We start from the raw sequence: 21815 nt of genomic DNA, 5'->3' as shown, positions 1-21815 counted from the left end.
GAGCCCCCTTGTCACCCTCGTCACCCTCAGCTGTCCCACCCCTGGTGAAGAACAGAGGTGTGAGGCAGCACATGAGAAAGCTGATGGATGTCCCCTTCTCCCCAGGGGAGGATTTGGTGTCCCAAAGTCTCTAAGGTGACTTTGTGTGACCTGCAGCCCTCCCTGGGCCCGAGAGCCTTGTCCCCAAATCCCCCCCAGCCTGCTAAAGCTCGGTCAGAGAGACGTTCAGGCTTGACTTGAAGGCTGCAAGTGATGGAGAATCTACCACGTCGTTAGGCAAATTGTTCTGCTGGTTAATTAGCTTCACTTTTAATGTGCTTGGAGCAATGAGAACAGTAATTCAGGGTAGGAGCGGGGATGTGCAGAGAGGGCCTGGAGAGGTGTGGGAGAGGAGAATGGAAAGCTGGAGAAAAAGGACTCCAAATTAGAGCAGAGACATTTTTCAATGAATCTTTAGTCTGTGAGAGGGACAATGAGAAAAGAGAGGAGGGGAAAAAAGAAAAGCGAAGAGGAAAGAAGGACCAATGTTATTTTTGAATTTGGGTTGGGTTTTGTGAACGCTATTTTTGTGACAGAAAACTAAAGAGTGGAAATAACGAGATGCCATTTGGTGGCATCCTAGAAATGCACTCATGCACTTTTCTTTCTGAAATGGAAAGTTTTGAAATCTAAATCTTGGTCTAAAAACATTTTATTTTAAGGAAATGGAGGGAGGAGGCCATCACTTGACGCTTGAACCTCGATGCTTGAAACGTTCCTCAAAGGTTTTCCCAGAGCCAGTGGACTCCTTTTGGCTTGCCTACCCCTTGCTTGAAATGAGGCATGTGCCTGCCCAGAGAGGAGCCCACAACAAAGAGGTCTTGGCTTCTGCAAGTCTCTTCCTTCAGGGGGACCCACAAGTTGCTCTGAGAACAAACTCGGGGTTAATCCCCATTGCAAAGGTGCATTAACCCAGCAGGGTGGCCACAGAAAAAAATAGAGATATTGCTGCCTAGGGGGCACAGGGACACGCTGGAGCTGTGCCTGATCCGTGCTTCCCGAGATCTAGGCCTGGAAAACAGCAGGGATGTGTTTGGTGAGACGTCCCTGGAGCTGCTGACTCGCGGGAGAGAGCAAAGCTGGGGCTAGGGAAACGCTTCTGCAGCTGCCACAAGCCTGGGCTCGCCTGCACTCAGCTGTCAGAGGTGACAGGGACACCAAGGACAACCTTGGGAGCACCTTGAGGAGCCACCTGGAGCCCTCAGCCCCGTCAGAGCACCTCTAGGTTCTGCTTTCAAGGACCTCCCCACCTGGTCTGCCTGAAAAATCACTTCTGTCCTTGAATTCCCATTTCCTTGCAAACCCCGTGGTTAGGGCTGAGCCCTGGTGTAATAGGCATCTGCTTGTAGTAATCTCAACACCCCTCCCCAAACCTACTTATAAAATACTGTACCTTGCACCAATTTTATCTGCGACATCGCATAAAAAAAAAAAAAAAAATCCATTAAAAGAAATAAAAGCAGGTGCAGCCTGGTGCTGCAAACACTCCTTCACTCTCATTCTCTCCTCTTCGTTCTCCCTCTCCTTCACTCCCGGTGTTTGCTAGTTTGTATGATTAATTTTATCAATTTTCCTGACCTGCTTTGCCACTGAAATAAATATGACAGCTGCAGTGCTGCCTCAATTCGTTCTCTTGCCAAGTGAGCTGCTGAGATGTGTTTTCTTGTTGATCGCAGACTTTGGTAAATATCAAGTAAATAGACTGAAGAGGATTCATTTCAGCAGCTTGGATTGTCAGGACTTCAGCCCGAGAGCACATCCTTCACCGGGGAGACAAAGGGAGAAGGAAAGCTCCTGTCCCTCCCCAAAAAAGCAATCAAGAAATCCTTGTGGTGCACCAGGCCGCTGCCTGTAATTAGCAGTGTCAGCAGATGTCTTGGAGGAGATTCCTAAAGTCTGGGTCCTGAAAAGGGGCCCCATGGCCGGTCAGCTGCTGTGGGGTGTGTGGGTCAGGGTGGCAGCAGAGATGGATGTGCTGGGCACTGCCATCCCAGTCCTTTTCTGCATCTCAGAATTGTCCTGGAGACAGCCCCACAGCAGATTTTCCACCGTGGTATTGCCTCCTGTCCCTGTCTCTCCCCAGCAGAAGGTGGCTCAATGGGGTTTAGGGAGCACCCAAATCCTGGCAGGTGCCAGGGTGACATGTGCAGGGAGTTTTGGTGACCTGGCCTTGCAACCAAATCAATGGGCAGTGTCCAGCACCCTGACTTGTCTCTCCCAGTGGAATTCAGCCAGGAGCGAGCTGAAGGGTTCCTGCCTTCCAAGGAGTCTCTCCTGGAGATCTTTTTCCATGGTGAGGCTGGGAGTGTGGTCGAAGCAAGTCTTCCACCCCGAGGAGACGTGAGCTCTGAGTACCCACCCAGCTCTGAATCCTGAACAGGGCGCTCGAATCCCGACCCTTGCAGCCCTCACACGTTTTCTCTGCAGCTCTGGCTGCTCCAGGGCTGTGCTGGCATGAAAGGACCCAGGCTCTCTTGAGGTCTAGGGGACCCTCATTGCTGGTTATACATATGGTGCATTGCCGTGCACATGGAGAATTTAAAACGTTAGGAGGGAAATGGTTGTGTTAGCATATCCACCATATGGCCCCGTTTAGCTCTTGTGGCAGGAGAGAAACTGAAATATCACTGCTCAGTGCTGGTCTTTCAGCCAGCAGCATCTCAGTGATGGTGGTCTTTGCCCTCAGGACTTTTAGGTGCCCCTCAGAGAGATTTGGGGTCGATCTCAAAGCCAGCCTCAAAGCAGCTGCATCTTCCCTAAATGCTGCATTTTTTTTTGGGCAGGACTCCCCTGTGTGAGGGCCTGGAGCACCAGGAGAAGTCAGGGCCAGAGCATCCAACCAGATTAGAGCAATGAGGATGTGATATGGGTGTAATTTCTGGAGCAATTCCTAATGGTGATACGGACAGGAGCGATGCTGCTGGGGCAGCATTCAAGCACTGTGTGCTCTGCCCTATTTAAGGGGCTTTGGATCTTTGAAAGTATTTAAGGCAATGCCTGTGGAAGAAGCAGGCATACTTCCTCAGGAATGGCCTTAAATACTTCCAAAGTAGTGCTGGAGAAGAGTGCTGAGCAGAATTCACTAGTGTGGAAATCCTTACCAACATTGTCTAAGCATTCAACTGCCCCAAAACTCCCTCAGTGGGAGGATGCTCCCACCTTGAGTGTGCCTACCCCTGCCCAGGAAATCATGGCATTGGAATAATGTCATGGTTCAGGGACATCAGAATAAAATCCAGGTGCTGTTTTGTGCCCGTGCAGACTCTGGGTGCAGTTTATACATAAGCTTTGTTCCTGTCATCAAAATCCTTTTGCTGATTTCTAACAATTCTGTATCTTCGGAGGCTCTACAAGCAAGGAGTGCTGCACAGGAGGTTTTGCAGCCTGATGGAAGGTGAAGATGATCCACTTAACCAGCAAACAGTAATTAACCAGCACAACCCACAGCCCAGCCCTCTGTCCGCTGCAGATCTCAGCAAAGCTGCCTTGGGTTGTCACATCCAAACACAGGGAGAGAGGGGGGGAAAAAATAGAAACTCCCAGCCTCCAAAACCAAAAAGAGAACTTGTAAATGTGACCCAGATAAACACGATGCAGGATGGCATCCTTGAGTCAGCAGAGAGCCTCAAACACCTGCTCATGCGACATCCTCCACCCTGGCATGCTGGAGGAGACTGCAAAGGCTGGGTGGCTGCTGCAGCATCCCAAAATCGTCCCCCCACAAAACTGCCACAGCCTCCAGCCTGGCTATGAGCTGCTGAGCTTTGGCTCAAGAGCCTGAAACCAGGGGGCAGGATGGAGGGGGGCACTGTAAAATACCTGTAACTGAATATAAACCCAGAGACATAGGGCTCCCCTGCTGCCTCTGCTCCAATTTCCTGCAGATTGACTGCGCTCCCATAGCTTTACCTTTCGGAATTATTGCATTATTACCATTACTAAGGTGATAATTTTCATTAATGACTTGCTGCTGGAAGCTGCAGAGCTCAGGATTTCCCATCAGAACAGAGGTCTAGCTGGCTGCAGGGCGTCCCCTCTCCTCATCTTTGCACCTCAGTTACCCCGAGGGCACTCAGGAGCCAGGAGCCAGTGAAAAACACATCCCTGCTTTTGCTGCCCTTGGATAGGGCTGCAGACATGTGGTGGTGGTGGGTAAAGTGGTGTCACACTGTTGTCACTCCTGGCACAGAGAGCCCAAGCTGCAGGTCCAGTGTTTTGTGCTGGGGTCTGTTCCAGGTGCTGTCCCTGGTGAAAAACCATGCTGAGGAACATTTTTGGGGGAGTGGATGCTACAGCCTGCTGCCAGGAGTGGCTGGACCTAGGTGGGCTGGGCTCCTTTGGGAATTTGTGGTGCTGTTCTCCTCAACTGTGCTATTTCACAGAATCATTTAGGTTGGAAAAGACCTCTAAAACCATCGAGTCCAGCCAATAATCTAATACTGCCAAGCTCTAAACACCACACTGATGCATTTTTTGATCACTTCCAGGGATGGTGAATTCACCACTTCCCTGGGTAGCCTGTTCCACTGCTTCATCAGCCTTCCAGCGAAGAACTTTACCCTAATACCCAATCTAAACCTACCCTGACCATAAATTGAGGCCGTTTCCTACTTAATCCAGCCAGGTTAGTGCTGCCCAGACCACGACCACACAGCCCAGCGTGGAGCTCACACTCAGTGTGCCCGTGCCTGAGGCCTCCAGGCCAACTCCAGCTTTGCCCAGGCACTGTGAGGTGCCTTTGGGGTCCCTTTTGGCTGCTGGTAGAGCAGCACAAGTGATGTTGGTACCACGGTGTGCTGCCTCCCAGGATGGCTCAGCCTCTGCTGCCAGTGCAATGGGCTGGGGTGACCAGACAGAGCTGGGATCATCAATTCCTGGGAACATCCCCAGTCCAGCAGGGAGCAAAGGGCAGCAGCACTCCCCTCCCTCCCCACCCAGATGTTCTGCTGGCTGCTGGGTTGACTGGGTGCATTTTTTACCGGTGCAGATCACCTTGGTCCAGCAAGGAGCTCCCGCAGCAGCCGCTCCTCATCAATTCAGATACCCCCCTCCCCTCTTCTCAAGGACTTCTGAGAGCAAAAGGCTTGTGGCTACAAAGATTTACACCCCCTCAGCAAGGGTTAACCTCATCTGGCAGCCACTATTGTCTCAGGACAACTTGTCAGTCTGTGAGAACGTGCCGTAATGGATTTGAAGTGGATTGCTTAGCCCACGGAGAGGGTGATGCTGTATTTATTGAATAGACATTAAAAAGAACATTTCTCAATTTCTCAGCACTGAACTCGAGGTCAATGGATCTTTTTGGCACTGACATGCTGAGTCAACTCCTAGCTTAAAGCTTTTAGAAGGACCAGGGTTAGATGAAAGGATTAGACTCCGTCTTTAGCGTTTCCCTGGCAAAATCGTTGGGTGCTAAATCATTTATGTTGCTTTGCGGTGCTTTGCTTGGCCTCTCACTGTTACCTTGGAAAAGCAAAAAAAAAAATAAAAAAATAAACAAAACAACAAAACATTCTTTGCTTTTTTTGGGCTGAAATGGCACAAGTTGATGATTTCCCCTGTGCTGCACTGAGTTGAGGTGGATGCAGAGTGAGTTGGGCTCCTGGTGCTGTTGGGCAGCGGCTGGAGGGGCTGCAGAGCCCTTTTCCCTGGAGAAGGAGGTGGCTCTGTGGAGAGACGAGGTGCCAGCCCACCTACCCAATGCTGAGTGATAACAAATTCCCTGTGCACCAGCAAGAGAGAGTTTTAATAATGAATTTAATAATGAGGGATTGATCAGAGCAGCCCTGACAGCAGGGCTGGCTTGGCAGTCGGTCCAGAGCTGATCCCTGTGGGAGCAGGAGCTTCCCTCTGCCCATGGGGCAGGATCCAGCCAGGGCTCCCTTGGTGGCAGGGAGGTTTTCCCTGAGTGCCAGGCAGCAAAGAGGATTCACTGCAAGGGGTTTGAAGAGGAGGGGATGAGGCTGTGCTCTGCTCACAGTGACGAAGTCTGGAGCGTGGCACTGGCTGCAGGAGGTGTTTCCATAGATTCCAACCTCCCTGGTGTCATGCACATCTCTGCTGCTCCCTGCGGCTTCAGGCAATTTTGTTCAGGCCCATTAGTGTTGCACTAAGGGCAGTGCTGGACAGGTGGGCTTGGATAAGCCTGTCTAGCCTGAGAAAGCCTTGGGAAAGGCATTTTTGGAAAGGGTGCCAGGCACAAAAAAAGGGTGGCGAGCGATAAGAAGCGGCTGCTGTGCTCCTGCTGCGCATCCCTTGTCAATCACGCTGAGTGCTGGGGAGAGACGCGCTCCTGCATTGATTCCAGGTCCTCTCAGCAGGAGCTGGGAGGACCACGGGGTGGATGGAGCAGCATTTCCTGCAGCACAAGAGGAAGGCAGCCCTCTGCCAAGGCACTGCCAGCTCCAGCTGAAGGCATCCCTGCCCATGGCAGGGGGGTTGGACTAGATGACCTTTAAAGGTTCCTTGCAACCCAAACCATTCCTTAATTCCGTGATTCTACTTTCTCCAGCAGCCTTTCTGCCTGCAGACAGTACATCCCAGGCTGGCAGCTCATCCATGCTCCGCAGAGCCCATCCCACAGCCCTTTTCCCAGGCCAAATCCCTGTTGCAACCAGCGCTTCCCGACCGTTCCAGGCCTTCTGGTAGCGGTGCAGCAAATAAAATGCAATCCGCCTGTATCATAAAGTCCAATAAAAATGAAACTGAACATCCACTTTGCAGACAGCAAGTACACTGTAAATTTATGAGATCATATCTCGTGGAGGACAGGGTACTTAAGGGGGGAAGGAAGGGGCTGGCAAAAATGGGAGAGAGCGGCCGAGGGGTAGTAAATATGTTTTCAATAATGAAGAGGCCCGATTACCCTCTTTGCAATAAAAACGTGCACAAGGCAGAGCTGCCGTAAAAATTACTCCCGAGCAGCCTGGCGTATTTGCACCTTGTCATCTTGTCAGCTCCGTGCAAATTTCCAAGGCGGCGGCAGCGGGTTGGCTCTGCGGGGCTCCTCCCTTCCCCAAAATAAAAAAAAAAAAAAAAAGCCATTTCCTTGACAGCCCCGGCATCACAGGTCCCGTCCGCCGCCCCCTCCCACCCTGCCAAACGCACCGGTTTGCCCGTAACCGTGGCAACCGGCGGGATGCAGGGATGCAGGGATGCAGGGAAGGATCCCCGGGGTGCCATGTGTCCTGGGTTTCTCTCCCATCAGCCGAGGGCGGTGGGAAGCTCCTTGTGGGATGTGACTCCTTGTGGGATGTGACTCCTTGTGGGATGTGTCTCCTTGTGGGATGTAGCTCCTTGTGGGCTCCAAGAGCCCTGGCCACATCAGCAGGTGACATTTCGCTTTTTTGGGATGCGCCACGCGTCCTCTCTGTGGTGGATGGTACCATGAGCTCTGCACTGGGTGCAACAGCACCGGGTGCCACTGGAATTTGTGTGTTTAATGCAAAAAATAAGCATTTTGTCTTGTCCCAGAACAAAGCAGAGCAAAGGCTGAGGCCTGACCTCTCTCAAGGTGCTTTCTCAAGAGGTGAGTGTTTAAACTGATTGAAACGAGGGGATATAAACAGCACAGGAGCAGCTTCAAGTAGTCTGAAAATCAGCCTGAGCTGTCCTCAAATAAACCACTGCTGGGCCCAGAAGAAAGCAATTACACAGGGGCTTAGCTGAGCTGATTTAACAAAGCTGCAGTAATTAAACCTCATACACTTCAGGCAGGGGATTCAGCTCCGAGTGCTATCAGGATCCTGTCTCGGAAGGTAAATCTTTTTGGTGTGAGCTGCTGAGAGGATTTAAACCAAGGTAATTCTCCTTTCCCTCTTTCCTGCCTCTTGGCTGAGACACTGCTCTGGTGGCTGCCAGCGGGGTTAGCAAGGATTTCTTTTGTGGGGCAAAGACAGAGCAGAGCAGAACTCCCAGTCTGGACACACAGCCTGGAGCCGCTTTAGAGGACCCAGCAGGCACCTGACTGCTGAGGACAATCCACTGACTGGATCCTACAGCCTCAGTGTAGAAAATCCCACCCTTTGGGGTTCATGACCCCCCGCCTGGGAGCCCGCTGAAGCTAACGGGAGCCTTTCTCCGGCCTTCAATGGGCTTTGAGTCGCGCCGCTGAGGCGGACAGAGTGTCGGGGCCCCTTTAGGGACAGGGGGTGGCCAGGGCTGGGTGCTCCCCCACAGAGGCAGCCCCGCTGGGGAGCACGAGCCCTGACCCCGCTGGAAGCAGCGTCCGGCGTGCCGGGTGTCCCCAGCGGAGCCACAGGCTGTGGGGATGGAAAAAAGGAACCGTGGTCGTGTAGCTTGACCTCTCCTATTCAAAGAGAGATCAAAGGAGGGCCAAGAAAGAGCAGAGGAGGCTGTTGTGCCCAGGAGCTGAATGGAAGATGAATAGGAAAGGGGTGGGGGGCAGGAGCTGGGGGTTTGGGATTGTAACAAAGCCGCGGGATTCAATTAGCGGGAGAAGTTGTTTCTGGAATCGCGGCGCTAAAGGGATGCGGGTGGGGCAGGGAAGGCAGGCAAGGGGCGTCGGGGAGATTTGGGGTTTTCCATGCCAAGGGTGCAAGGGTGTGCATGGGGGGACAGGAAATGCTGGGATTGGGGTTCCTGAAGGTCTCCAGCTGGTGGTCAAAAGGGGAACACTGGTGAGTCTCCATAACACCAGGGAAAGGAGGCTTTAGTGATGGTGGCATCGTTGGGATATCTGTTCCTGGGGAAAGAAGACTCTTGGAGCTGTGTGGGTGACCCATCTCCATCACCAGGGGTGGGAGGACAGGGTAGAGCCTGTTTCTGATGGTTACTCCTGCAGTAGGAGCTGGCTAGGGGTGTGGAAGGTGCCCTGTTAAGAGTTGCTGGGAATTGACTGAAGGGGTGCAGAGGGTCAGGAGGAAGGAAGGAGAGCACTGGATCTATGCAGAGGTTCCTGGGCTCCAGCACTGGCTGACCATGCCCAGGGAAGCTGATCTTGAGAGGGGGGGAAGAAAAAAAAGCTGTTCATGAGAGGAGAGCCTGTCACAACTTCTTGTGAAGGTGCAGTTCAGACCACGGCGTTGCAGGAGAAAGGGAGCACAGGAAAAGAGCTCAGATCTGAGAAAGAAACCTGGGGGAGATGAAAAGTAGGTCAGGCCATGAAGATCAAGTACAGAAGTGCAGCATGCACACGCAGAGACAAGATCAGAGAAGCCAAGGCACATGGTGAGATGCAATTAGCAGGGGACATCAAGTGTAACGAGAGGCTGCTCTAGCAGCACCTCAGCAGTTGCTGGAGGACCACAGAGGTGTTTGGTTGGTTTGGTATTTGGGGACAGGGAGAGCACTCAGCAGATGATGCCAAACAAGCAGCATCACATTTGTTTTCCCTTAAGAAGGTCAGCTGTGATCCTAATTAAGTACTAAGGAAAAATACACTTTAAAAAGGGAGAGAAGTAGGAAAGGGATACTTATGAAGATTTCAGTCTAACTGCAGCTCCTAGAAAAGTACTGAGGCCTGTAGTCAAACTTGTAAAAACCTAGGAGAAAACAAGGCTATGACAGCAGGTAACACATGTGGCTTCAAGGGAAATTGTGTCAGCCCAGTAGGATCTTCTTGCCTTTGTCCAGAGAAGCTGTGGATGCCTCAAACCTGGCAGTGTTCAAGGCCAGGCTGGACAGGGCTCTGACCAGCCTGGTTTAGTGGAAGGGGTCCCTGCTCGTGGCAGGGGTTTGGAGTGAGGTGATCTTTCATGTCCCTTCTGACCCAAACCCTTCTGTGATTCTGAGCAGCAAGTCTCGGGAGAGAAGGCAAACAGCAGAAGCTGAACATCCTGGGTTTGCTGGCAGGGTGCTCTCTTAACATCCTCATCTTCATTAAATTCTAGAGGCTGAAAAAGCAGCAAGAAATTCAAACTTGGACTCGTGCTGAAAGGATTTGTTGAACAAGTGTGCACAGGGCAACTCTGGAATCTGCTGATGCTCCAGTTTTCATTTGTGACCCAGGGTGGTGGAATGGGGCTGCAGTTTCCAGCTGACATAAGCCTAGCTGAGCTGGAGATCCAGACTAACAGGCAAAATAACTCAAATAAATGGGAGAAAGGGTCTGGGGAAAAAAATAAAAAGGGAGTGACTGCAGCAGTGTTGGTTTGGGGCCTTTAGACTTCAGCTTAGTGGGAAGGTTGGTCTGGCAGGTGAATAGGTGCTGCTTTCACATGGGTGAGCAGAATGAGATGATGGACTAAAATACTTGGAGGGGAAGGCTGGGTGACAGAGAAAAAGGATTCTTGCAGGTCAGAATGGACATGGTCAGCTAGCAAACAGGACAAGGAAAACGGCACAAGTGTCCCACTTCAGGAAGGACTGGGGGAAAAATGGTGAAAAACATGCAAAGTATTAAGAAACGTTCAGCAGGTTGTGCCCCACATTAGAGCGGCAAAAGCTTGGGCTGGGGGGACCTCTGACATTTTCTCAAACCAATGTGGTACAAGGTTAAGGGATGGAATTCTCCCCTTCCTCACCCGACCTTTGTCAAGTGCAGGTCCACCAGAACTGATGGAGACGCTGTGGTACAAATCCAGATCTGGGAGGGAATGTCCCCTTCGGGAAACTTTGGCAGCCCAGGAGCATTTTGGAGGGAGAGAACAGAGGAGAAGGATGAGGAGGAGAAGATGAAGGAGAAAGAGAAGAGGAGAAGACTGCAACAGGTGACTGAGGTGGAAGGACAGCTTTGTGATGGGCCATGCTGGCATCTGGGCTGTGTCCCTGCTGTGTCCCTGATCTCCTGCACAGCCTTGGCCTGGTCCCCTGGTGTTTTCCAGTCCCCTTGCCCCATAAAGCAAGGGCCTCTCCTTGCAGGGAGGAAAGGACCTGGTGTGACCCCATCCCTTGCTGGAACCAGAGGGGTCTCAGCCACTTCTCAGCCTTTTTACTCTTCATGTGCTGAGCGCAGGGAGCCCCAAACCCCACGCTGTGGGAGAGCCTGGAGGAGCCCACCAGCCCACAGCTTCTGCGCCTGTTGCAGGGAGAATATTTAATTTCAAAGCCCAACAGATCAAATGCAGCTGGGGGGTGGAGCTGTGCTTATCTCTCGCCTTGTCCAGAAGTCTGAACAGCAGAACGAACGAGCTGATCGTGGTTTTTATTGTGCTTCTCCCCTTCCCCTCTACCAGAGAGCCATAAACCAGGGATAATCTGTAATTCTCCCTGCCTAATTGTGCTGCCCAGCCACCTGAGCGAGGAAATTTCCTTTCCTCTTCCCGGCTCTCCGGTGCCGGCAGGGACACGGGGCCAGCGCCGGCTGCCTTGGCAGCTGGCTGCCAAATCCTGAGATCCAAGTGTTCCCCGAGGTAATCATTTACTGGGATGCTAACTGGGCCGTCCACAGAGTGAATTAAAAGGACATTCCTCCACCGGCTCGGAAGCTGTGGGAATCCTGTGGCTGTGCCTAAAGGGTAGAGGGGGGGGGGAAATCACAGAGAAGTAACTGGAGCCTGGGAGCCTGTTTGTAAGGAAATTAAACTAAAAATGTGTAGAAAAACAGCCGTGGGGCTTCACATTTCAAACTCAGAGTGGTATCCAGTAGGTCTGAAAAGCTGTTTAGCATGTGAACGCTGGCTGGCAGACTGCAGAATCTTATTTTCGCTAGAATATTTGTGCTCTTCCCCCCTTCATTATAACAAAATGAAATGGAAAAGTGACCATTGGCTTGATTCAATCCAACTAAAAACCAATTGCAAACATCCAGTGCTAGGCAAAGCATTTCTTTCCCCATTCCTTTTTTTCCCCCCCACTCACAAAACATCCATTTTCAATAGGTTTAACCCAAAGCCACCTGCTTTGCTATGAGTGGCATGGAAAAATAAAAACAAAACCGAACCAACACCAACCCCCAAACTACAAGAACTTTAAAATCAATATTTTATATTGTCTGGGGATTTTTTTTTAAATTTTTTTTTTTAAAAGCTCAACACTTTTTGATGAAGAGGTGTCAGCCCTGCCCGGCTCCCTGAGGAAGCTCCCTCTACGGGCGATGCTGCGGCAGCGTTGCTCCAGCTCCTTGCCACATCCCATGGGTCAGCCCTGCACAGTAACACCACAGGAGCAGCCTAGACTTCCAGATGGAATTTTTAGATTAAATCCTCTTTTTTTTTTTTTTTTTCCCCCCCTTTCTATATGATATTTTTTTTTAAAAAAAAATAAATCATAAAACCCTCACGTTTTCATCAGAAGCAACAGGATGCTCTGGTGCCACCAGAAATGATATCAGCAAAGGGGTGGATGTGCCCAGCTCTGATTGAAAATTTGCATTTTGTGATGAAAATCAGCCTTATTGTGTTGGGAAAGTGCTTCTGTGTTTCTGCTCATGAAGGAAAGGGGGGCTCGGTGCCTTGGTGGGGAAAGCAAAGCCATTTGCACATTTTGGTGGCCCTGTTCAGTCAAAATTTAACAGGCTCATGTGGAATACACTGAATTTTCCCCCTCAGGTGCTCTTGTGATCTCTGTTCGTGCAGCTGTTTGCTAGGCTGTGATGGAAAAGGTTGGATTTTAACCCCATGTAAAGGTTTGGAAAATGCTTCTACTCAGCAAAGCCAAAGTTTCCGAGCCGCCGTCAGAATGGGTATAAAACGCTATAAAGACATTTTGATTCTGAAATACTGGCACGTCCTCAGAGTAAATTCAGGGTCAAAGGGAGAAATGCTGTAGCTGTGAAATCCAAAATTCCCTTGCCTTTGTGGAAGAGACTCGGAGTTTGCCAGGGGCAGGAGATCTGCCAGAGAGCACTTTGCAGTGCAGAGCTGAGGCTCAGCAAGCTGGAGCAAAACACTTGGTGCTGGGGGCAGAGGTTTGGTCCTTTAGGGAAAAGGATTAGTTTGTAAGTTTGCTGGTTCTGAAGAGGAAATTGGTGTGTTTTCCTGGTCTGTTATCCTTCTCCAAGAGGTGATGTGACAGCATGGGCTGGACCAGAGCTCCTCTAAAGGCTCAAACCTGACTGCGGGTTGCTGCAGGATGTGAAATAAATCTCTGAGTGCTGGTCCAAATCACCCCAAAGTTCTTGGGGTGTTAAGGAAGGGATATTGAACCCCAGAACTCTCATAAAAATGTTTGTCTGTGGCTCTGGAGGTGGCAGGACGGACCAGGGGGTGTCTGGGCTCAGAGAGGTCCCTGACAACTCTGCAAAGCTGAGTTATGTGGAGTCGTCACGTTAATGTACAGCCGGGGAGAAAGATGGGAGAAATACTGCCACACACAGATCCATATTTTTCTCCACAGAGTAAAATACTGTGTAATTTTATCTAGTTACTATAAAACAGTTTATACTCCTTGTTTATTAAAAAAAAAAAAAAAAAAGAGGGGGGGGGGAATCCCCCATATTTCACTTCCTCTACTGACAGGCTATGGAGGAAAAAATAGATGGTTTCTTCTGCATTTAATATTTCAAAGCAAGTAGACCCAAAAGAAAAGGCAGCAATTAACCACAAGTACCAGCAATGTGTTCCTTGTGTTCCTTCTCTCTGGATTTGACTGCAAAGAATCGGTTATTTCCAGTCATGCAAAACCTTTTAGCAATAATTTTCCAAACTAGGCAGGAAAGCAGTGCAGCCATGCTCGTCTTCCAGACTTCTGAGATGGGACCCACATCTCACATTTGCTCAGGATTTAAAATCCTTTGTAGGATGGTTAGGAAGTGGTCAGCACACACCTGGCACAAATGTTGGAGTAAGCTTGTGCACACGCACACACACAGAGGGAAGGAGATTTATAAGCCTGGCAGAACCCAAAAAAAGGGGCCAAATGGTAAAATGGGCAGGTTCTCTAGTTTTGGAGATGCAGAGTGATGTCTTTTCCCTCTTCCCACTGCAAATTCCACGTGGGCCCTGCCCTGTGGCTCCGTGACAGGAGGAGAGACACCTGAGCATCGTCTCACCCACGTCTGAACCACACTGCCATCGCTGTTTGGTTTCTCACCACCTAAGCAGCACGGTTAGCTGACCCCTCATCAGGAAGGCAGCAAGGACACAGAGTTCCTCGCCTTCCTTCTCCACACAGCCTGCACCCAGGCTGGCAGCATCCTGTGACTAACTCTTCTAGACTGGATTTCTCCAAGGGACGACCGGCGCTTAATTTGGCTGACTCCGCGCTCCGCGGGAGCTCTCATCCATGCCAGCTTGAGTCCTAGCAAAAACCCATCATCATTAGCCCTCCAAAGGCACAGCTCGGGTATTCTCCACCCCCGTTCCTGCAGGCTGGGCTGCTCTCTGCGTTCCCACAGACCGAAATTCCCCTGGTGGGCTCAATTACAGCAATCAGCCTTTCATGCTCTTTTCCACGGCGCTGCTGCCTCGGCACGGACACCCTGCCGGAGCAGCAGCTTTCCCACAGGTGGCAAGGGAGATGCCACTGCTCAAGCAGCTACACCAGGCCTGTGGGCAGGCTCTGGGCTTGTCCCTAAGGGGGTTGTCCTAATTGGAGCCATTTGGGATGTACCCTGGCTCTGCACTCCAAGGAGTTGGTTGGAGCCGAGTGCCGGGCTCTCCTTGGGCAGGGTCTTCGCTCCGGCTCGCAGCAGATTTTTTTTTCCTGGTGCAAGGCAGGGCTGGGCTGGGGAGGATCTGGCCAGTGTGCATTTCTCTTTGCTAACACTTTGGCAGCCTCTCAATGAACAAACCACTAGAAAACAAATCTGGAGCAGCCCTCGGCTGCGGTGGCCAGACCTCGGCTGTTAACTGGGCTGAAGAGTACCAGCTGCTCTGCTCCTGCCCCAGGGAGGAGAGGCCCTTCTGCTGTGGTCTGGGGACGAGAAACATGCCTGAACCAGCTCCTGCAAACTGGGATAGCTTTTAGACTCCAGCTCTGGATCCAAATCTAAATTTCATGGCTTTACATGCAGCCTGAACCAATGTCTTGGCTCCAAATATCTCTCTGTTCTAAAAGGGCAAATAATACGGTGGTGACAAACTCTTTTTCTGCCCTTGGCTCTGTGTAATGCTGACTTTGAGGTGCTCTGGCTTGGGCTTCCCCAGCTGCATTGTTGCAGCCAGGGCAGCGCTTGAATTTAATTCCCTTTTTCCACCCCTCTGGCAGTGGGTGCTGACTGGGCAAAGTGACCTGCCTGGATTTGTTCCTCAAGCTGGGAATGTGTTGCTTGAGCCATGGGTGCTTCCCCCAAGTTGTGCTCAAGAAGGACAAACTCTCTCTGGCTGGGGATGAGGAGCCAGGGTAGCCTTCCCAGCTCTCCCTGCATTGCCCAGCTTATCCCCACTCCCCTCTTATGCCTGTGGACCCTTTCCCATACCTTGCTGATGCTCTTTTCCAAAGCTTGGCCCCCTCCCAAACCCCATAACTTGTGCTTGTCAAGCCTGAGGACACTGTGGAGCCGAGCTGTGTGAGGATGGTTTCTGTTTTGGAAGAGCTGTGTCTAGGGTGGGAAATGCTGGGGGCTCCAGTCCCAGGGGGGAATAAGGACAGAGGAGAGAATATGTGATTTTGGCTCTTGCAAGGCACTGACTTTTCCTTCTCAGAAAAGGACTGGAAAACCTCTCGCTCTCCCTGTGATTCCTAGCAGTGCCTGTGCAGCAGCAGGGTAATGCTGGTACTCAGACACCAGCTGTGGTCATGCAGGGCTCTGCATCTGCTGGGTGAAAAAAGAGATATCCCTGTTATAAACGGGAAAGATTCGGTAGAAGAAGTGTGTTTTCCTATTTGCATAAATTTTACTGGTGCTTCACAGCTCAAAAGGCATTGCCCATGTTTGCTGTGGGTTTAAGAGGGAGGGGGGAAGCTACACTTGTGTCACACAAAATCTTCTCCATCCTCTTCAAACGAGAAACACTGGGTGAGCTGCTCAGCAGCTTTGTCCCAGGGAGTGGTCCCCAGCTCTGATGAGCAGCAAGAAACATCTAGGGTGTCACAATGCCCCTGCCTATCCCCAGCACCAAGCCATGGCAGGGTACATAATACAGATGTGTTGCAAAAGGGTGGGGAAGGAGATGGGTCAGCCGAAATCCTGACCAGTCAGCATCTCTGAGGGGCCACCATGACCCAAAAGCTGTGGTGGTGGGTGGGTGGGCTCATCCCTTGAGCCGTGTTCCCTGATTTGGTGCTCAGCTCCCACCCTGCTGCTGTCTCCCACCTCTTCTCTCCTCCTAGGATTCCCCTCCTGAAGCCGCCTCAACCTGCTGTGGCACCTTCTGTCAAACGCTTCACACGTTTGTCACCAAAATGTTTTGGCAGCAGCAGCATCTCTAGGTTTTGACATAATCCCGACAGGAGACTTTCTCAATTATTACTAATGGAACATTATGCTCCTCTTTGGGAACTCCTGCATGAATAAAAAGGGTCATTAATGACATCTGCGCAGAGCCCGGAAATTATTAGTCAATGCTGATACAGTTTTATTTTATTTTTTTAATTTTTACATATATATTTTCTTAAGCTCCTGCTAATTTCCCACCTTGCCTCCCACCCCCTTCTCCAAAGTCTCCCGTGCAAAATGGAGCCGAGTGGGTTATTGTCGACGTTCTTGCTTTTGTGCAGGTAAATGCTCTTCCCCTCCCACCCTCCCTTCCCTTTTATTCCCTCTTGGCTTCTTTAAAGATTGTAGCTCTTGTTTCAGTCCCAAGAGATCCCCATCACACCTTTCTCTGGGCTAGATTTTATTGCCAGTCAAGCTCAAATATTTCTTGGACTTGGAGAAATCAATATTGCCACGGTCCTACCAAGGCAGGGCTGGAGAAGGAGCAGTAGCCCGTGTCCTGCTGCCTGTGGACCTCAGGGTGGCCTGTCCCCATCCCTGCAGGATGCTGGTGGCACACAGAAGATGCTGGTGGCATACAGAAGATGCTGGGAGAGGGACTGGGGGTGTCCCCAAGTGCCACATAGCGTCATGCAACAGCTCCACAGGAGTTTCTAGGCAGCAAATCAGTGGGGTTTTTTTCTATCCTTCTGCCAGGTATTCCATTTCCTCTGCTCAGTGCCCCTAAAAGCTACCCAGAGAAGGCTTTTTCTTGACTTTTCCCCCCGCAGATTTCTGCGGTGATTTGAGAAACTGTGACAGAGCCCTGTAGAGATGTGACAAACAAAAGGTGTCTCTGCCCTGAGCCATTCCAAACGGCTCTGCAAGTCATGACTGCTGGGGAGGTGACAGGTGCAGGGTGTCCCTTGTCCTGTGTTGAGAACAACACGTGGGTCTGAGCTCTGGGCCGATGGCAGTGGCACGTCCAGCAGGACAAAACCCTGAGCTCATTCCTGGTCATGTGCCAGCACATGAGGCACGGGTAGGGTTGGGTTTTATTCCCAAAAAGAGGAAAGTGGAGGTTTGGGAGGATGGATAGGCTTTTGGTGGGATATCTTGGGGCCTGTGGAAGAGGAGAGAACGGATGTCTTCACTGCCTCAAAGCTTGTTTTTCTTTTCTGTGATGGTATCAGCCAAATACGCAGCACAGAGGCGGAAGATGGTGTTGGTCTATACCCAGCAGGGAGGATCTCGGTGTCCTGAAGCTACTACAAGATGCCCAGCTCTACAGTGAGTGTTTCCAACAGTTTTCCTGGTGGGAGACTCTTCCCAAGCCCTCAGCTGTGACCTTGGGAGACGTGGCTGCTGTGGGGCTTTCCTTGCCCACCAAGGCACACAAGGAGCACCAGCTGGGCCAGGGGGTTGGGTGGGAGATGTGGGGCAGCTGTCCCATGGGGCCTGGGCTCATTGCAGAGCTGCTCCATGTCCCTGGGGAAGGCCAGCATCCCTTCACACCTGGCACCTGGCTTGAAAGGTCGGCGCGGTAACGCTAACAAGAAAACAACTGAGCAAGAAATAGACTCCTTCCAAAGGAGAGAGGAAGAAGAAAAAAAAAAAAAAAAAAGGAAAAAAGTCCCTCAGAGAAAAGGTATTTCAACCCCTTTTTGATTTATGAGCTACTATAGGATATTGAGACGTTATTTACAATCGATATACGCTCCTGCAAGGCTCCCGCCGGAGCCATAGACCCCGCGTGTCGGAGAGGAGACCGGTCAGCCTGCTCCACTGGAAGTGCCAGCCATGTCCTGCTGGAGCAGGCTATAAAGCTGGACACAGCTGTATATCTTTCAGAAAATGGACCTGGTTACACGTGTCTTTGGGCAGCTGACACAGGGATGTAGTTTAGGGCTAAGGCAGCAGTTCAGTAGCAGAAATCAGCGTTCCTCAGCCTCGCCAATACTGGAATCTCTTGCCTGACCTAGGGCGCCCCGTGGCCTTAAAGGTGCAAAATGGAGTTGTTCACTTGACTTATAATGGAATTGGGCCAATTTCGAAGCAAGGACTGGGTTTTATTCTGGGATTTTATCTTTAAAGGGGGATTTGCAAACACTTTAAGGAGCAAGAGGGGGGAAAAAAAAAAAAATCATTCAGCATAAAATTGCATCCTGGCCAAATTCCAGTTTGGGTAATTACGTTCTCTTTCTGTAGTGGCTGCAGGACAAAGGGCCATTCATCACGCTCCAAAGTGCTGCAAAAGGCTCCCATGTTCCACCAGCAAAGTGCCCGTGTTGGAATCCAAGACACAAAGTTTTCTTCCTGTGCTCTGGGCCACTCTGGAGGGTAATGGAGCTTGGCACTGCTTTTTAGGAGCCTTTTGGGTGAGATGGAGGGGCAAGGACCTTGTCAGGAGCCGCTCAGGCTCCAGCAAATCTGGGTAAGTAGGGCGCCGAGCAAAACAGATTCCTCGCAGCCTCCCGTGGCTCGCCTTTCACCCCAAGGACATGTTTGTCTTTGCAGAGTGCCACCACAGCTCCGGGGGATCCCACTGGAGCAGAGGAGCTGGATTTCCTCTCCGCAAACCTCCCGTTTTGGAAATGCCTATAAGCAAGAAACTGGGTCGCTTCCAGCTGAGCAGGGCTCAAGGACTTGGGGTGCATTCAGAAGTGGTGCAGGGGAGCCTGGGAGGATGTGGGTGCTCTGCCTTCTTCTCCCCAGGTCTCCATACAGCCACAGAAGAAATATATGCAACCCTTCCTTCCTTCCTCCAGCTATAAATGGCTATACTTAACTAGTGGACCATAGTTGTCAGTGGAGCATTGGATATCAGGAAGGAATTCTTGACTGTGAGGGCGGGGAGGCCCTGGCACAGCTTTCCCAGAGAAGCTGTGGCTGCCCCATCCCTGGAAGTGTTCAATGCTAGGATGGACAGGGCTTGGAACAGCCTGGCCTAGCAAAAGGTATCCCTGCCCACAGCAGTGGGGTTGGACTAGATGATCTTTAGGACACCTTCCAACACAGACCTATGATTCTAGGATTCCTTGTCCAGGCAGAGGGAGGCCCCACAGTGGCAGCCCCAGTGTCCAGGTAGAGGCCAGGTGAGGAGGCAGCAGCAGGAGCAGCAGCAGGGTGAAGGAGCCGTGTCTGCATGCCCCCCGCCAGCTTGACCTGCCAGGGAGCATCCTTGGCCTGTGTGCCTTGAGAGTGTCCCTTTAAAGCAATTTGTAGACTGTTATCCTGTATCATTAACCTAATTAGTGTAATTGCCGCCATTTATGTAATGAGTATAAATACTGGAGGAATCCCATAATTAGGAGATGTAATTAGGTAATTAATAGATGACATGGTAACAAAAATCCAGGGGAAACTTTGCAAGGTGGGCAGTGCGTGTGTGCGTGCTCTGTGCACGTGCGTGTGGCTGCTCTGGCCAGGCTCTGTCACAGATGTGCTCTGGGGTTGGCCTCAGCCTGGAGCCCCTCCACACCCCAGGGGTCCCAAGGGACCACCAGGTGACATGAGAAGGCTCTCTTGGAGCTCCACAGACCGTGCAGACGGGATCTGGAGAGCCAGGATTCGCTTCAGGAGAAGAGCAGAGCTGTGGCCACTGCCTTGCCATAAGGACACAACTGGCTTTTAGACCCTGGGAGAAGCAAGGTGAATTCAGCAGGGTCTGAGACGTTCCTCAGCCCTACTGGACGGTGGTTGGAAGTCCCATTTGTCCCACAGTGCCTCTCTGCTAGGAGCACTGCTGGAGATAGCATGACAGCCAGCTCCTGCACCAATAGCCCGACCAGAGGGATGATTAGGAGCCCCATGGAGCACTCAGCTGCCTGATAAAATCTCATTCTAGTTCTCCTGTGGGTTTGGCTTAGAAAAGTGATTGGAGCTGGCAATTGTGCTTGTGCTGTGAAGAGCTGATAAAGTTCCTGCTGCGCCTGAGGAGCGTTTTTTAGAGTGTGGTGAGTTGTGAGCGCTTGAGCTGGACCCTTTCTAGTCGTTGAAATGTTGACTTTTTCCTGCTGCTCTCTGCTTCTCCCTTCTCCCAGCCTGTTCACACTCCTAGAGAACTTACATGTCCAGATGTATTCGAAGAAAATAAGTTGCAGATAAGGAAAGCTTTTTCTCTGTTGTTTCTTTTCAGTGTGTTGTTGTTGATCAACTGGTTTGGCACCTGCCAGGAGGAGTCGCTACCACCAGATTTCAATACCTGAAAGGGGACCTGGAAAAAGAACTGGAGGGAATTTTGGCAAGGGGCTGTAGTTGATGACACAAGAGCTGATGGCTTCAGACTGACAGAGAGCAGAGTTAGATTGGATACTGGGAATGAATTCTTCGGTCTGAGGATGGTGCAGCACTGAACAGGTTGCCCAGAGAAGCTGTGGATGAGCTAGCCCTGTAAGTGCTGAAGGCCAGGCCAGATGGGATAGTAGAAGGTGTCCCTCCCCACAGCAGAGGCTTGGAACAAGATGATATTTAAGATCCCTTCCAATCCAAACCATTCTGGGATAAGCCATAAGTTTCTTGGTGTAGGATGGCTCCTGGGCTCTGCGCGCCACCCGGACCAGGGTACACTGGCTTATTTTGAAGAAACCGCCGACTTTGTGGCTTTCACTCTTGGCCTCTCCACCTCCCTTTTGCAGTATGTTCTCTCCAAAGGATGAGCTGATTTTCACCCCTCGGAGGAGCGCTGCAGCCAGCAGGAAGTGACCCCAAGACGCGCATCCCTGGAAGTGCCAGCTGGCGGGAGAGGTCAGGCTTTGTGCGAGCTTTGGGTGGTCAAAGGCTGCGGAGTCCCTGGGACCAGCAGCTAGAGGGAGATATGACCTCACGCTGAGGGCCAGCCCTGCCTGTGCCGTGGATTCCTGTCGTGATGCCAAAGAAAATCCTCCCCGCTTCCGAGTGTTCAGGGTCCATGTAATGAAGAGCCCTAATGCAGACTTCATTACGTAGCGCAAGTAATTCCCGGGATTAAAGACTTTTGAAATGGCTCCTGCTGCAGTTTCTGCCAAAGTATTTCTTAGTCCCTGTCTACCTGGGAAGTTTTATCAGGTGTATCATGATCAGTGGGTGTAGGTCCAGTTACACCAGAAAGGGTCTGTCTAGACATTTTAATTCCAATATAAAAAGGGCCTTTCTTTCCTTTAGCTTGAATTTGCTCTCACATGCCCTTCACAAAATCAGGGCCTACTTCATCAGTGGAAGAGCCTCCATTTAATGTTTAAATACCCACCCTGGACTGCATCAAAGCCCCCTCTGCCCCAAGGCCAGCAGTTCCTGCTCCTGCAGTTTCCCTGGTTCATGGATGGGGAATGGGGTTGGTGTTTGGCAGCTGCCGGGCTGGAGGTGGCTCTTTGTGTCCAAAGCAAGCACATGTTCTTGCAAGGCACTTCTGCAGTCTTTCAGCTTAACCTTCCTCTGCCCCTCTCTGCTTCCCAGTCCTTTCTTCCGTGCTCCCCAACCTCCCACCCCAACGGGATGTGTCCCATGGGGCATCATTAGCTGAAGTCTCCTTTATCTGGTCCTTTATTTGTCTACTGAGAGACAAATTTGCAAGAGCAATGTTGTGTTTTGGCTCATTTTC

The 21815-nt window shown here is 51.1% G+C and overlaps 1 long non-coding RNA gene across 1 annotated transcript; it reads left to right on the top strand.

The window, feature by feature from the left end:
* Positions 1 to 7740: 7740 nt before the first annotated feature.
* On the top strand, positions 7741 to 15007 carry LOC147651437 (uncharacterized). The gene is made up of 3 exons (XR_015273757.1): positions 7741 to 7839; positions 10544 to 10709; positions 11968 to 15007. It is a non-coding gene; the product is annotated as an uncharacterized LOC147651437 (long non-coding RNA).
* Positions 15008 to 21815: the final 6808 nt, after the last annotated feature.

Source organism: Cyanistes caeruleus, chromosome 9 (genome assembly GCF_971803275.1).
Source record: "Cyanistes caeruleus chromosome 9, bCyaCae1.hap1.1, whole genome shotgun sequence".
Lineage (NCBI taxonomy): Eukaryota > Metazoa > Chordata > Aves > Passeriformes > Paridae > Cyanistes > Cyanistes caeruleus.
The sequence above is the reverse complement of the archived record's forward strand: the minus strand, read 5'-3'. Positions and strand labels throughout refer to the sequence as shown.